Below are 15,243 nucleotides of genomic sequence, written 5' to 3'. Positions count from 1 at the left end.
AGTGACTCTCCCGCTGAAATCTAACCGGCTTTGTTACTGTATCTGCACAGACATTCACTTCGTCCTCGAGCTTCCTTTCCTCGTCCGACACTCTTTCTGCTGTGCAGTATGCTGGTTAGCAGCTGAAAGATCCCTCCAATTAAACTTCAGGATCTGCGGGGGTTCATTTAGTTTCTTGAGCTTTGGACTCTACCAACTAATTGGGAATGCGGAAACTTGGAATACGGACTCAGCGAGAGATCAACTTCCTCCGGGAGGCGTTGTCATCATTAATGCCCAAGTTGTTTCTGCAGAAGTCAGAGGTCTTCACAGTTGGAAAGATAAAAGCCACACTCCCCCCTCTGTGATCTGAGGACACAGAAACAGCTAAAGGACATGATGGGTCATTAATTAAGCTGAAAACCGCTCTGGTCTGAGTTGTTGCGGAGTGAAGAATCGGCCTGATGTTTGCTGACATGTACAACCAGTGCTTGAAGGAGAAGGCTGACATTATTCAATCTGTTAGACTGATATTTTTCTAACTACAAAACAAAAATAAAGACAAAAAAGACCAATATGTTGATCTCTCTTCCCTATTCAAGCCCACTGCAGCTTCAAATGTTAAGTCTTTTTAAAAAGATATGGAGTTAAATTTTATAAAACGGGCTAATTATTTTCATAAAACAGCCGGACTCTGGATTTTCAAATGTTACTCAAACAGAAATAAACTGCGTGTTTGTTTGGGACGCAATTGATTCTCTGTGGTATTTACGGCAGCAGAATGGCATGTGTGGTGGAAAATAAACTAGAGTGCCCATATTCATTATAACAAAGGGACACCCAGAGTAACTGCGTGCCTTCCCCTACAGAACAAAACACAACAGTTTCCCATGGTTTCTACATGTATGACACATGTAAGACACATGTTTAGTACATGTTGCAACATATGATAACATGGGGAAAATATGGGGAAAAGTTTTCACATGGGAACCTACATGGGCTACATTACACCATGAAAATGTTCAAAAACCACATTTCCCATGGGCTGAATACATGTTTCATATGTGGTCACGAGAATTTGCACATGTAAAATTGCTGTGGTTTTTCTGTAAGGGTTTTTGTACAATAATGGAGCTCTTTGTCACAGATGAATAAGCTTGACTAGACCAAGGCTATATGGACAATGTTTGTTAGTAGCATCAGGTTAACCTAACCTAACCTATTGGCTGCTTTTCATCTTTTCATGGTGATTTTTGACGGTAAGAAAAGAATATGGCTCACCAGATTTACTCTTTAACTGTTGGAACTCAATGAATTCATCAAATCCTGACGTGTAAATCAAAACAGATGCTAAAAGCACACAAACGGGGTCAAAAACAAATAATAGGATTTAAAAGGCAAAATATTCTTCCTCGCCAAACCACAGCGCAATTAATGTCTATTGAATCCAAACACATTAATCTGTCGACCCAGATCGAGGCTACACTTCTGTTTATTATCTTGCACAATGGTATCTCACAAATTGGAATCCTCATAAATCACACCGCGGCTTCACCACAGTAACCATCTCCTGCACCATTGTCTGCTCAGGTACTGCAGGGAGAACACCTTCTTGTGATGAATGAACATCAGGGTTCATCTGCAGCTTGTGGCTTAATGAGATGCGCGACGGCACTGCGACTGATACAGGTCATGGAGACATATGGGCTTTTGTGGCCCGTCCGTTTCTATGTCGGGCGGCCGTGCGTCTCTGACATTGAACACAGCGCTGAAAATGGAACGAAACACCCGGTTGCAGAAAGGAAGAGTTGGTTAGATTACCAAGGAGAGAGGATCAGGAGGGGGCAGGCGCGTGGAGGATGAGCAGAGAGCAGCAGGTGGACACTTGCTCCCAGCAGGTAGCCGGTTCCCAATGGTGACCTTGTTTCATCGCCACAGTATAAATGGCTGATAAATAGGTGGCCGAGGACCAGAACACAAATAGAGGCCAGCAGTAGCCCACATATTATCAGCTTGTAACACTAATGGGAATTCATGGGTAAAATATGGAGGCAATATGTTCAGGTAAGGGAAAGTAGCCCCAGAGAACAAACTCGGACAACTCTTTTAAGTTAAAGTTGTGCCAAAAGAAAATGTAAAAACGGAGTCTTAGTTTTTCACCACGTTCTCTGAATATGCATATGAGACGGATGATAAAACAGCAAGGAGCAGAGTGTGCATCACCTCCTAAACTGCAGGATCATGAATCCCGTAGGCTGAGCAGCTACAAAAGAAGCAGTTCTTTCCACTGTTTAGCTTCACGGTCACATTTTGCAGTGCAGCGAGGCGGTTGCGCAATCAGGACTAATTCTTGGGGCTTGTAAGATGCGAGCTTCATGAGATCAGTGAAAGAGTCTTCTTTGATCTCCCATCCTAGATAATATAGGTCATCTCTTCTGGGAGAAACAACAAAGACCAAATGAGGCGGAAAATACCATTCAACCCACCTCTGTGGAGCAAGAAGCAAATAGCCCCTCAAACGCGGACTGAAACAAATAGCCTCGCAGACCTATTTTTAGGGTCTTGATCTTTGGCATTTTTAACACAACGGTCCATCAGCCTCAGTGCTGACGAGATTAAAAGGAATTTCTGAAATGTGAAATATTGCATCTGTCATTTCCTATTCTGCAGCCTGTATGTGGAGCCTGTTCAGACTCGGTATCCATGGCAACCGTTTTATAATGCCTCGCGAAACACCTTAGAAGAGGTTCCTTTTTATCTGGGCTGGAGTGCTGGGACAGAGGCAGCGCGGAATCAAATGAGAGGGCAAAAGTGACATCTGATGGGCTGTACACCGGCTGTGTTATTTTTTTTTCAGCTGACATCTTTGAAAGTCGCCCCTCAAAAGGGGTGACTTGCAAAAAGGAAATGGATAGAGGGGGAAATAGTGCAAAGAGCTCGCACAGAGAGACACCAGAAAAATATATGACGCCATAAGAACATGACAGATTTACTGTACGTCAAATACATAGAAAGGCAAAACGTGGTTTCGTGTGATTCAGTCAGACATGCTGGCGCTGACATTCACTGTACGGGAGCATGTTCTCCGGGTTCTGGAGGACGAATCCGGTCATGTGGAATACAGCAGGCGTGAGCTTGATGGGAGGGGAGCACACAGCCAGCTGGGTCTTCTGCAGGGGTGAAGCCAGAACCCATGCCAGGAGCTGACAGGACCAATCAGGGAAGAGCTCCGGCCTCAATCCATGCATGTTAATCAGGCCGTCGGAGGAGGCCGGGTCGAGGGCATCTGCAGGGGTTCATTGCTATGGATACGGCAGCCGTCACACGGTATTACCTGAGCAGGTAAACCGAGTGAAAGGAATGCGGTGGTCGTGGCACCGGCTGCACGAGGCGCTGTGACCTTCGGTTACGTCACCGCCCCTCACAACATTCAGAAGCTGCAGACAGACTGACATTTTGCATTTTTCTGGACGTTAAATAGCAAACAGTTTGGTTCACGGAGGGAAACAAAACAGAATAATTGCCATTGTTCCCTCAAAACGAGCTGGGTAGAAAACAAGAACAGTGTGTCTTGAAAAAACAAACAAGAACACAGTGTCTTAAAAACATGTCGGCTATAAGCAAAATAAACCGTTCATCACTTCAACACAATCCTATAAATGGATTTCAGGCTAATGTGGCCGGTTTGTCTTTTTCACAGCTCCGCTCTCTATTTATATTTTCTATTATGTGACACATACGGTGTTGCTTCAACTTGTGTCAGGTGATTTTGGAGACTCGGTGGTGCAGTGGGAGACCAACACGCAAACTCCCAAGTGTTTTATTCTTTAAATAAGCTCTTTAATCACTTTAAAAGGCTCCAGTGAGTCACCAGGGTGAGTGACACAAACAACAGTAGATGATAGATAGATGTGACTGCTGGGATAAAGGACCCCATTGTGTTATTTTTTAATTTGGAGAGTCAAATGTGCTGTAAATTTGACAACATGCACTGCCTCCAAAACGGATTTTCCTTGTTGAAGCTCCACTACAGTATTTTTCAATGCACATGTTTAGCACATTCATCACCTATCTCCATCACAACATTGCCAGTTGTGTAGCAACTGGCTGAAACTGTATTTCCAATCAAAAGGGTTTCATCTCGGTGGTCGACCTAACACAACCACTTTTGACTGCTTTTATCCCGAGCATCTTTGAGGTCATTCATCTTTTCATATGCTAATGCCTTTAATCAACATTTCCTCCTGAATTAAGCCGTCGCAGGGCTCAGGCTCATTTGTGTTATCAGGCAAATTAACCTTTACTGCTGCAAAGACAGTTGAAAAACCCCCAAGTGTACTCAGAAGATGTCAATTTTCCATCTGCCGACCGCATGAATGACTTGAGTAACGTTATATTATTAGGGGTGCCTTTGGACGAGCTATTCATTTTTCAGCCACAACTATGAAATAGACCGACCTGACTGACCTGCAGCTTTCATCGTAGACCATAAAAATGGGCAAAATAATGAAACAAAATGATCATAAAGGGGATTCAGACCTTATTTTGACACACTGGCGGCTCCATGTAGTCCTAATAAATACTGATTATGTATTATCCTCTTATCTGCGAGGTTTAGAAAAGCACAAGCTGTACTGCCATTGATTTTTCTTATGAAAACGTGACATGAAAAGATAAAAATGTAGAAAGACAAGAAGCAAAAAGGAAAGAGGAAGGCGACTTCTCAAGGAGATTTCATTCCAGTAGAGACACAATAGAAACATTGTAGGAATGTTACTATCTGCTTGTGAACAATGTTGAGCCCACGTGAATTGATTTTATGGCCAATTAGGACAACACAATAAGCTGTCGACGCAACACATACAATCCGCTTCATAAAGTTGATATGGTGACTGGTTTAGCAAACTGTTCCCTCTTTTCATAGCCAGCAGACATCGAGCACCATTAGCTTCTATTTGGAGTTGTGTTTCTGGCTGCCTGATGACGGTAAGTCCGATAGTCACTGTCCGCACTTATTGGTTTGCAGTGAACCGACTCCTGAGGGAAATAAGTGTTTCTTTAGCTGCTTAAAGGTGAACCATCTTCATCCTTGTTGTCTGGTTGAGAGAAAACCACATTTATCAGAGCTTTGTGTTACTACGAACTACCCGTTTCTCTCTCTCTCTCTCTCTCTCACACACACACACACACACACACACACACACACACACACACACACACACACACACACACACACACACACACACACACACACACACACACACACACACACACACACACACACACACACACACACACACACACAGTCATTTGAGTAGAAATGGAGAGGTACTATGGAGCCATACAGGGCATTATAAAGAAGGAGTTACATTTTAATATTAACCAGGAGTCTGAGCAGAGATCTGAGAACAGGTGTGAGGAGATGAAAATTGCTTCTTTTTTTTTTTTTTTAATTTTATGTTAGGCGACTCTGGCAGCTGAATTTGGAATTAACTGTACTTAGCCCACCTCTCTATTGTTACAGCAGGCAGATGAGTAAAGAGTGTGTTTTAGTAGCACCACCAACAAGAAGCAAGAAGCTTTTAACTTCAAATATATTTTTAGCCATACCAGCAGCATGACTCAATGGATGTCAGCCTGTCGATTGTCCACCACTTTGGTTCTGACTGAAATATCTATCAATGTTTCCCATCTCCAGTATCCCTCCATCCTTCCATCCATCTCTCTCCCCATCTGTCTGTCCATCGTGTAGATTCAGGATGGACTGTAATGTTGGGTGATCCTTTGATCTTTCATTTTGCACAATCATCCAAGTCAAAATTTTACATCTGATTTAGTTAGATTCAGGCAGAAATCGCTTGGTTAAGGTGAGGGAAAGATAATGGTTTGGGTGATTGCATCATGTTGTGCGCTGAAGTTACTATTTAATTAAAGTGATTATACTTTTGTCATCATGGCAACAGTAAACGTGGTTTAAAAAAAAACAAAAAAAAAAACCTGTCCCACTGTTGTATCCAGTCATTCTATCCATCTCCTCCTTTAAAGGAAAAAACTCACATTACAGAAAAGTAACGTAACGTCACGTCGCACGTCACTATATTTTTTTAAACCGTTGTTTATGCACATGTTTATGACAATATTTTGGCCTTTTTGAATGCATTGTATTTTCTGAAGAATGGGCTGTTGCTAATCTATTCAAACCATATTTTGAACAACTGTATTAACTGTCTTTAATCAGCTTCACTGCCGATGTGAATAGTTTTGATGCAAAATATTTGCCGGCGAGTATTTAGCATTTTTGTGTCACTTATTTATTACACCTCTGATGTGTAAAGGCCTTTATATGCTACACATCAGCATGCTAGCGTGATCATTGTCAGCATTATAACACTCATTCAAAGCACCACCGTGTCTCAGTTCGGCCTCACAGAACGTACAGCGCGCCATCGCGCTCTTGTTTTCGACGATAAAAGTCGGTTTTAATTTTGTTGGTCACCGTTAACAATAACACCCAGGTGTCTGACCTCTGCGGTAAACCTTGTTATTAGCCTTCCTGAAAATACAGCCTGAAAAAAACCAACAACCGAGTGGGAAAGAACATTTTGTCACAGCACTGGTCATTATGATAAACAATCCCCTCTGCCAAAAAGACTCCTAACATTATGAGCCCAGGCAGCAGAACATTTTGTGTTAAGCCACTCAGACATACTGTTCACTCTGCCATTATCACCTTTTGCTGCCGGGGGGGAGTGGGAGATGGGAAAGCAGAAAAAAGGGAGGCAAACACAGCACAACAAAGCAGCCTGTACATTGGCTCAAGACCAATCGGGCCAGTGAGAGCGCCGATTCATCACTTTCCTCTGTCTCTGAAACACACTTGGAGCAGTGGAGTGAGGCAGGATAAAGACGGATCGCCTCTTTTGTTTTAACTGCCTCATCGACACAGGCAGGGCAGAGCTTAACAGTTACTGATATAATCTGACATTTGCTTTAGGTTTGCGCACCGTCAGCGCTCATCATAACAATGGATCTTCTGTTTAGAAAAATCAATGATTAGGATCTATAGAAAGATTGCTTTTAAATGAAAGCAATCATAATAATAATTTTACAATAGCGGTGTGTTAAATGACAATGTAAAAAAAAAAATGTCTGCGACGTCATGGAAGAGAACACTGATAAAGCCTTAAAGAATTATCACCCAATACTCCGCTCTGCAGCTGTGGAGCAAGTTTCAGCTCATCTGCAACTCAGGACATTCTTATAGCATCATTTTCAACCTTTAACAAACATGCTGCACTCAGCACCAAACAACAGTAAGCAACTAGCTGGTGAAGATGAAGGAGCCTTTAGAAGAGAAATAGCAGTCAGACCAAGAGGAGCTAGAAGAGTGTCAACACTGGACTTGGACTATTGTATTAATCCAACAACATCATTTATAATAGGAATACAGTGTCCGGAAACATTGACTGCATATAGACTTATTGTTGTTCAAGCGATTATTATTATTATTATTCTCCGTAAACAGTTGCATTTTTGGCGGCTTTATCATATTCAAAAACTCATGAAAGTTGGTACACACGTCTCTTCCCGGCAAAAAAATGGTATGATCTTTTTTAAAGTCATGACACAGGGTCGAGTCGAACCTCGTTGCTGAAGGATAACCTTGGTAACCACCGCACCAACTATCGCCTTAGGAAAGGTTTGCATTGTGACAAATCTTTGTCTCACTGCAAGCTATAACTTCACCTTCCCCAAATATTCTTTCAAATGCGACCAAAATTGCCGCAGACATTCTTTGGATGGTAGCTATACATGTTTTCAAGGGGGTCTGCAGTGATATTAAATGTGTCCCTTTAATGTGTAGTGTATGCAAAACTTTTTCAATTTCTCCAAACATTTCAACTTCACTAAAAGTTGAATCATCATCAACAGGCCAAGGTGGAATCTGAACCATTAATAGCAACCTTGGTGAAGTAGAATCTTCGAAGACACGGGTTCGAGCCCCGGTCAGGTATCACACATGGTTTATGGAGAGCGAGCCCTCTTCATAAGCCACACAGTTCATAGACTCACAGAGTTACCTGTAAGGGTAAGCCACGTGGTTCACGCGGCGCGAGACCTACTAAGGAGTCCCTCTAAGGGTAAGCCCCAAAAATTGTGTCAAACCAAAGGTCAACAGCAATATAAAACTCAAACAAAAAATAAAGTCCAAAAGTGACCTTTTTTTTTTTTTTTATTCCTCGCAGTGAGAAGCAACTTGTCAGTTCAGAAAAAGGTCATACTGTGATACAAAAAAAAAAAGTCATCCAAAATATCCAAAGTATGTTGTCCAAAATATGACAAAAAAAAAAGTCATACTTTGTTGTCTGAAATATTCCAAAAAAAGTCACACTTGTCATGTCATCCAAAAAGTGACCCAAAATTCATTTTTGTATAAAGTATATAGTATATAGTATAGAGTATAGAGTACATAGTATATAGTACAGCCAGGGCAATGCGGCTAAGTTTGATGTTTCGCCGTGACACAGGAAGTTGATGTTTAAGGTCAAACGATGCTCCAAACCTCATGAAACTTGGGTCAGGCACCAAATTTCAGGAGATTTTGAAGGTGTTAAAGCCACCAAAAAAGCCTTTTTTTTTTTTTTTTTTTTTTTTTTAAAGAAGAACAAGGAACGCCAGCGGGACTATGCGGACCTTGACGTGCTACACGTCGGGGAGCCAGCGGCCCCGACCCGCTGGATCCCCGACGTGCAGCGTGCGAGGGCCCGCAAATCACTGCTTGCAGTTTTAATTTTACATCACGTTCGTAACACGTCACGTAGCCTATTTATGTTACGTCACGTGTGCAATGTCACTATTGTACTTGAACACAAAACACGACCTTTTCTAACTTGAGTATTCCTGGTGCCTATGATGTTAACAACGTGTTTTGTTGCCATGACGACGAAGGTTCAGTCCCTGCATAGGCTCTACAATATGAACTGTATTGCCTTCATATTTATTTGGCCATATAGCCTATATATAAACTATAATACTAACATACTTTATATACAAAATACATAAAGTATATATCCTAACTATATAAAGTATTATTGTTCCCGCAGCACTGTCACAACAGCGCTCAAGGTTTCATGGGGAACTTCAGACACTCAATCATTCAAAACAGCTGGAACTGTTTCAGATATGCTGATAGAAATGTCCCTCTGGGATCTTAGTCCAGCTTGACGCGGCTGCATCATTCGCCTCCTGTAGCTTTTTCAGCTGCAAATTTATGCACTGAGCGCGTTCGCTATTACACCTAATATCAAGGATGCTCTGAGCTGAGGCGAGACAGAAATTTAGTCACCGTCATGTTCCTCGGTCCATTAATGAAGGAGCACACTCAGTCAACAAGCAGGTTTTGAAAAGCTGCACACATAGAAAGGAACCCAGAGGGTGAAAAAGCTTCACAGCAGCATCGTTTGACAGTCACCTTTGACACAAGGCGGTACAGATTAATCGGCTCATACTGGCAACAGCAAATTGTGACTCTGACATCAGCATTTTGTGACTTGAATTGCAATTCATCAAACCGGTCAAACAGTTTCCACTGAGCTGTTCATCGTTGCCGGTCAGTGAACCCAGTGCTTGTTTCCAGCTGAAGGAGACGCTGAGTCCAGCTGCTGCAGTCCGTCCACTGGTTACAGAGCTGCCTGAAGCGCTTCAATGACTTCTCTAATAAGGAGGAGTTCCTCAAGACAATTCCCACTACGGTGCAAAGGACTGTGACACCAGATGTAGATCCCCCCCACCCCCCAACATCTGGACAGAAATGCTTCAAGACATCGTGGCCTAAGAACCAACCTCCCTGCCAAGCGTGACATGAAGAAGAATAGATTACTGACACATGTATGTGATGGCAGAATGTGTCCGTTTCAGCCCTGCAGGTCCTAAAGATGGATGGATGAGCACGAGGAGATCACATGGAGAGCATGTCGAAAAAAATTAAACCCCAAGACATGCATATATGCTGAAACATGCATTGTCGGCCATTTTTTCTTCTCTGGAGAATCTGTTCAGGGGCTGTATCTTGCTGAGTTTTGATTTCCATGTCAGACGTCAACTGTGGAAAGACCTGACACAGTGCGTTGCTTCGTGCATGTAACAGGAGAAACTCTTCGGTTGGGAGAAAGGTTTTTTTTTTTTCATTAAAACAGATTCTGGGCTCCACAAAGATCAGTACATAATCCCCCGTAGCAGCACATTTTTACATTTACACACACATTAGTGCATCAGAGAGGTGTAGGAAGGCAGATTTGATGACCTTTGATCAGAGCCACGCTTGTTGTTTCCCCATTTCAAGTCTTATTATTTAAAGAACCCACATGAGAAAGGTATTCATTTTTTGATTTTACTCTTGGCAAGAAAGCGTCTTTCTCAATAAGTCAAACTATTCCTGAGCCTTGGTCTGAGCAGAAACAGGCCCCGAGTGGAGGAATGCCTCAGTGAAAGTGTAAGGCGTCCCACTCCATGCCGGCTAAGGCTGCAGACAGGAACCCCGACACGACACTTCACACTCTCCACACTGGTGAATCTCAAGATGATGAACATTTCCTAGATTTCCACAACTAGATATCCGTCAGAGGATTGGCACACAATCACAACAACGAGGCATTAAGCCGTCCTTCGACAACACGACACCTCCACGCCGCCCAGTTGTGCTCAGCAACACGCTTCCTTGGCTCACCTTCCTCTGATGAATGGACAAGTCAAGCACCAGCAGCAGCACCGGGTGCCAAACAAGAGTCACCATGCTCATTAGGTTACCGCACAGCGGGGTGGCGGTGGGGGGGACGACGATGGATGTTGTCCCACCACTGGTATCTTCTTACCACAAGAAAAAGCCTGGTGGCGACATGAGGCAGGACCAGCGAGGATCCCGACCACAGAACAACCAGAACGGGCAGCCGACAGTCATTCTCGGCCGTGTAGTACCAGCTGAAGAAAGGTGACCGACGCGATAGTGTTACCGCGACCGTTTTCTACGGGAACGGTCTCGGTGAGGTTGGCTGAGCACCTGCTTTGAGTGCGAGGGGATGAGGACGTAAATAACAAGGCTTACGAAACACAACACCGTCCATCTGAAGGTGAAGAGTTATGTCATGTACCTTGAACACTTTGGACATCACTCATTAAAACAACAACAACAACAAAAAATCCTTAAAGTGTCTGTCCGCAACCACAGAGAGAAAAATGGTGGGGAAGATGCTGTATTTTGGTTTTGTGGCTTATTTTTTGTTTTATTTTCACCTTTTGGTTTTTTCTTGATTTGGGTATCAACCATTACTTTGATTTTAATTTGCTTTTTGAAGCTTAATTGTTGAAGTCCATCTAATTTGTTAGTTGTATTTGATGTCTAGAAGCACTTTGATTGTGTTTAAATGTGCCATATAAATAAACTGGCTCGACTCTGCACTTTTTCTTCTTACTTATAAGAGATTTCCATGCTGGTAGTTTTGGTTCTATTCATCCAGGGCTTTGAGATATTTCTCTCTTGGATTTCTGCATCCAGTCCAGTACAATTAATCAGTTTAGACTTTTCTTTGTAGTGCTCAAAGCTATGAAAAATGACATGAAAAATGAAACACCTACAATTCTTTCCAAAAACAGTGCTCTAGTTACTCTGGATAATGTCATCAGCATGTCATCATTTCTGTTTCAGTAAAAAGTATCCCAAATGAAAACTTTTCATATTTTTTTTAGGGTGAACTGAAATTTTAAAGACCCTTACTAATGAGAATACTGTGTTTACCGTTGTTAACATGTCCATGCGGTGTTTCTTTTATATGCGACAAGACGTATCGTGACAAAATAAGCCGTCGTTGTCATGGCATTTCCACTTTGCAGCTGTAGTGTATCAATGCAGATCGGTATAAAAAAAAAAATGAAAGAAGTGCAGCTCGTATGATGAGGGTCGAAGAAGGAGGTCATTTGACAAAGTAAAAAAATTGGTATCGTCCATAAGGGGAGAGACCAGGATTCAAGTCCACAAGGAGGACATTTGATTTCTTTAAAGAAATCTTAACCTAACCACGTCGTTTTTCACGCCTTGGCGAGGCATTGATAAGCTGAAGTGGACTCCCGTGAGTTACACTTTTTAATATGATACAAGGGTGACCAATTTTATACATCGCATATCTAAGGAACCAATTCTGTCAATATGGAGGGTTGTGCTTTCCATACCATCGGACCGGCAGGTGAGCAGCGGAGGGGTGGGTGGAGAAAGAGGTGGGGGCTATTTCCATATTCATAGATCTGCACATACACGAAGGCAAAGGTATAGAGTTATATATAAGCCACTTTAAGACATTAGGGGATTTTTAAATTGGAAACAAAGATGAGTTTTTAGGGGTATTAAGGATGCCAGGAGAGAGACTTTAATATCTTTTTTTGTTTTTCTGTTTTAAACCTGCAATACCTGAATTTTGGCCACTTGGCAGCAGCAGAAACAAACTGTGAATCTGACATTGACATATCATCCCCATTTTTTTTTTTTTAAGCTGATATGTTGAGTTTGTTAGGAAGCAGTTGCTTAATTACACATCCAGCAGTCATGGAGCAGCATTATCATTCATTTGTGATGTACGTTCATTACCACAAACAACCCGCTCCACACTGTCAAGACTGTTTTCACATTGTCATTTCATACAATGTTTTCATTGAAACATTCATTACAGCAGCTTTAAAGTGGATTTTTTTTTTAAAAAATGCCCGGCTCCCTCGCTGCACTCTACATCCTCACTGTGACTGCATCAGATTTGACTCCACACATCGACTCATTTTAATACAAAGCGAGTCAGCTGGAGAGTCCACTCCAGGTTACCTTGTCAGGCTTGTCTCTTGAACATCCACCACCTCTATGTACCTCCTCATTAGCACGCGATGAGCACACGGCACATCTAAGCGCAGCGCCGCTCCAGATCTCAATATAGATAAACTATCTTGAGATCTACCTTCTTTCCCCCTCGGCTTCCTTTTGTCTGTTCACCATGTTGCGAGCAGTGAACGCGGGCTAGCTCGGCTCAATATAATGTGTTGGAAGATAAAGGAACTGACTCCCTGCCATGCCAAATCTATCCAGAACGCTATTACGGTGCCATGGCAACAGATGAAGACATGCAGGCCGCTCTGGACGGGGGCACCGGCGGTTCACTCGTCTTCCCTGCTAGGCTGACTGGCAGGAAAGCTCCACGGGGCTGCTATGGCAACAGACTGATCATATGCAGAAGGGGGGGCTGTTGGCTGCCACGGCAACATGGGGGCCAAGTCGTCAGTTTCCCTCTGAGTTGCAGGAAATTAGATTGACTTTGATGAGGACTTGACCTCGGGCAGACTGCCCAATATTGGTTTGCATCTTGAAGATTTTTGACATGATGGAGACTGATGTTCCAACGTCAGCATGTATGTGTGTGTGTGTGTGTGTGTGTGTGTGTGTCTGTGCATACATTTTGCTTGTTGGACCCACAAGAAAACGTCACAAAAAAAATTGACGCAATGAGCCAGCCATACACCAAACTAGGCTATCCACTTGTGGGTTGACACTAAGCTTGCAACTTCTAAAATATGTAGCCTCAAACTACTGAAATATGTATGCCACGTCTGTGCCCGGGAACATCGTTCCTCCAGCCTTCGCACATCCAGCCTCTAACCGAGAATACCACATACACCAGCAGACTCGGAGGGCTGACAATGCAATCACATCAAACTGTCAGGGGAATAGAAACAATGTCGGGAGAGCAGAGACATCTTACTCTCTCCTGTGTCCCCCCCCTCCATCTGCATGAAAATGGAGGGAATATGAGGTATGGATTTGGCTCAGACGTGAGAGCTCGACAGGGGTGCTTTTTGTATGTTGAGCCGGTCCACTGATTGATCGCTCGCTCCCCCTTGGAAAACGCTCGATGTGCAGGAGCCGGGACCGAAAGCAAATACGCGGAATTATTGGAAGTCAGCTGCTACATCATTCTCCAAAAAAAAAAAAATAAATAAAGTCACGGGGACGACGGGATGATTACAAGCTTTTAAATTTGAGAAATCCCTGGCTGAGCATGACTTATTTTGAGAATGGGCCAAATTCAGATCACGCCCGGGCTAATTTACATTTTGTGTGTGTGTGTGTGTGTGTGTGTGTGTGTGTGTGTGTGTGTGTGTGTGTGTGTGTGTGTGTGTGTGTGTGTGTGTGTGTGTGTGTGTGTGTGTGTGTGTGTGTGTGTGTGTGTGTGTGTGTGTGTGTGTGTGTGTGTGTGTGTGTGTGTGTGTGTGTGTGTGTGTGTGTGTGTGTGTGTGTGTGTGTGTGTGTGTGTGTGTCACCTGCAGGCCTCTCTGTTGCAGCCACTTAAAACATGGAAAGTCAAAAGAGGGCAATTGAGGAGGTTGTCCACCTCTGCTCTCCCAGAAATTTACTTTCCAGTTTGTGCATTTGTTTCTGGCGGAAGAGCAGAGGAGGGAGAGTGGGTGATAAAGAGATAAAGGCGGGGAGAAGAGAGAATAATCCAGTCCCTGGAGATGGAAACAGGCTGTTGTGCTCCAGTTGCTTCAGCTACCCTTTGACCTGTGTGTGAATCTGCACTCGTGTCACGTGTGTGTGTGTGTGTGTGTGTGTGTGTGTGTGTGTGTGTGTGTGTGTGTGTGTGTGTGTGTGTGTGTGAGACTGCCCGGATGCATGTGGACTCGCTGGAGGGTTGTTTGCCTGCAATTCAGCGAGTCATCCTGATCATGAAAAAGCACACCACTTAATCTTTTATCGGCAATTGCAGAGCGTTTAATTATTCATTGTGTTATTCATTACATTGTTACATCAGCGCAGAGGAGACCGAGAAAAATCATTTGAAAAAATATTCTATCATGATGCATACGCGGGGTGGAGAAACGGGCAAATGTAATCCTACACACCAATTACATCCACATATCAATCTATTGTTGACACGTAGAAGGGCTGAATCATTAGTGACACAGTGTAAACATCACGTCTTTCTTCGGCTCATTTCACAAATCAAACAATTGATTTATTTCCCATTTTCATAAAATGCAACTTTTGGGGAATAACGGTGCTGACATGACTGATTATGAGCACACAAGTAGAGGTTAAAGGTGAAGTGTATAAACAGAGTGAAGTCTTCACTGCTGTTGACTTTTTGCTGATAATGTGTGGCTGCCAGTGTTGCCTGCTCCACGCTGCCATCTCCTGGACAAGTAATGCCATAAAAACAGTTCTCAAGGCCAATT

Source organism: Brachyistius frenatus, unplaced genomic scaffold (assembly GCF_029030835.1).
Source record: "Brachyistius frenatus isolate BFR_SWC_R1_liver_20210118 unplaced genomic scaffold, ASM2903083v1 Contig_12, whole genome shotgun sequence".
In the NCBI taxonomy this organism is placed as follows: Eukaryota; Metazoa; Chordata; class Actinopteri; family Embiotocidae; genus Brachyistius; species Brachyistius frenatus.
This window is presented reverse-complemented; position numbering follows the sequence as displayed.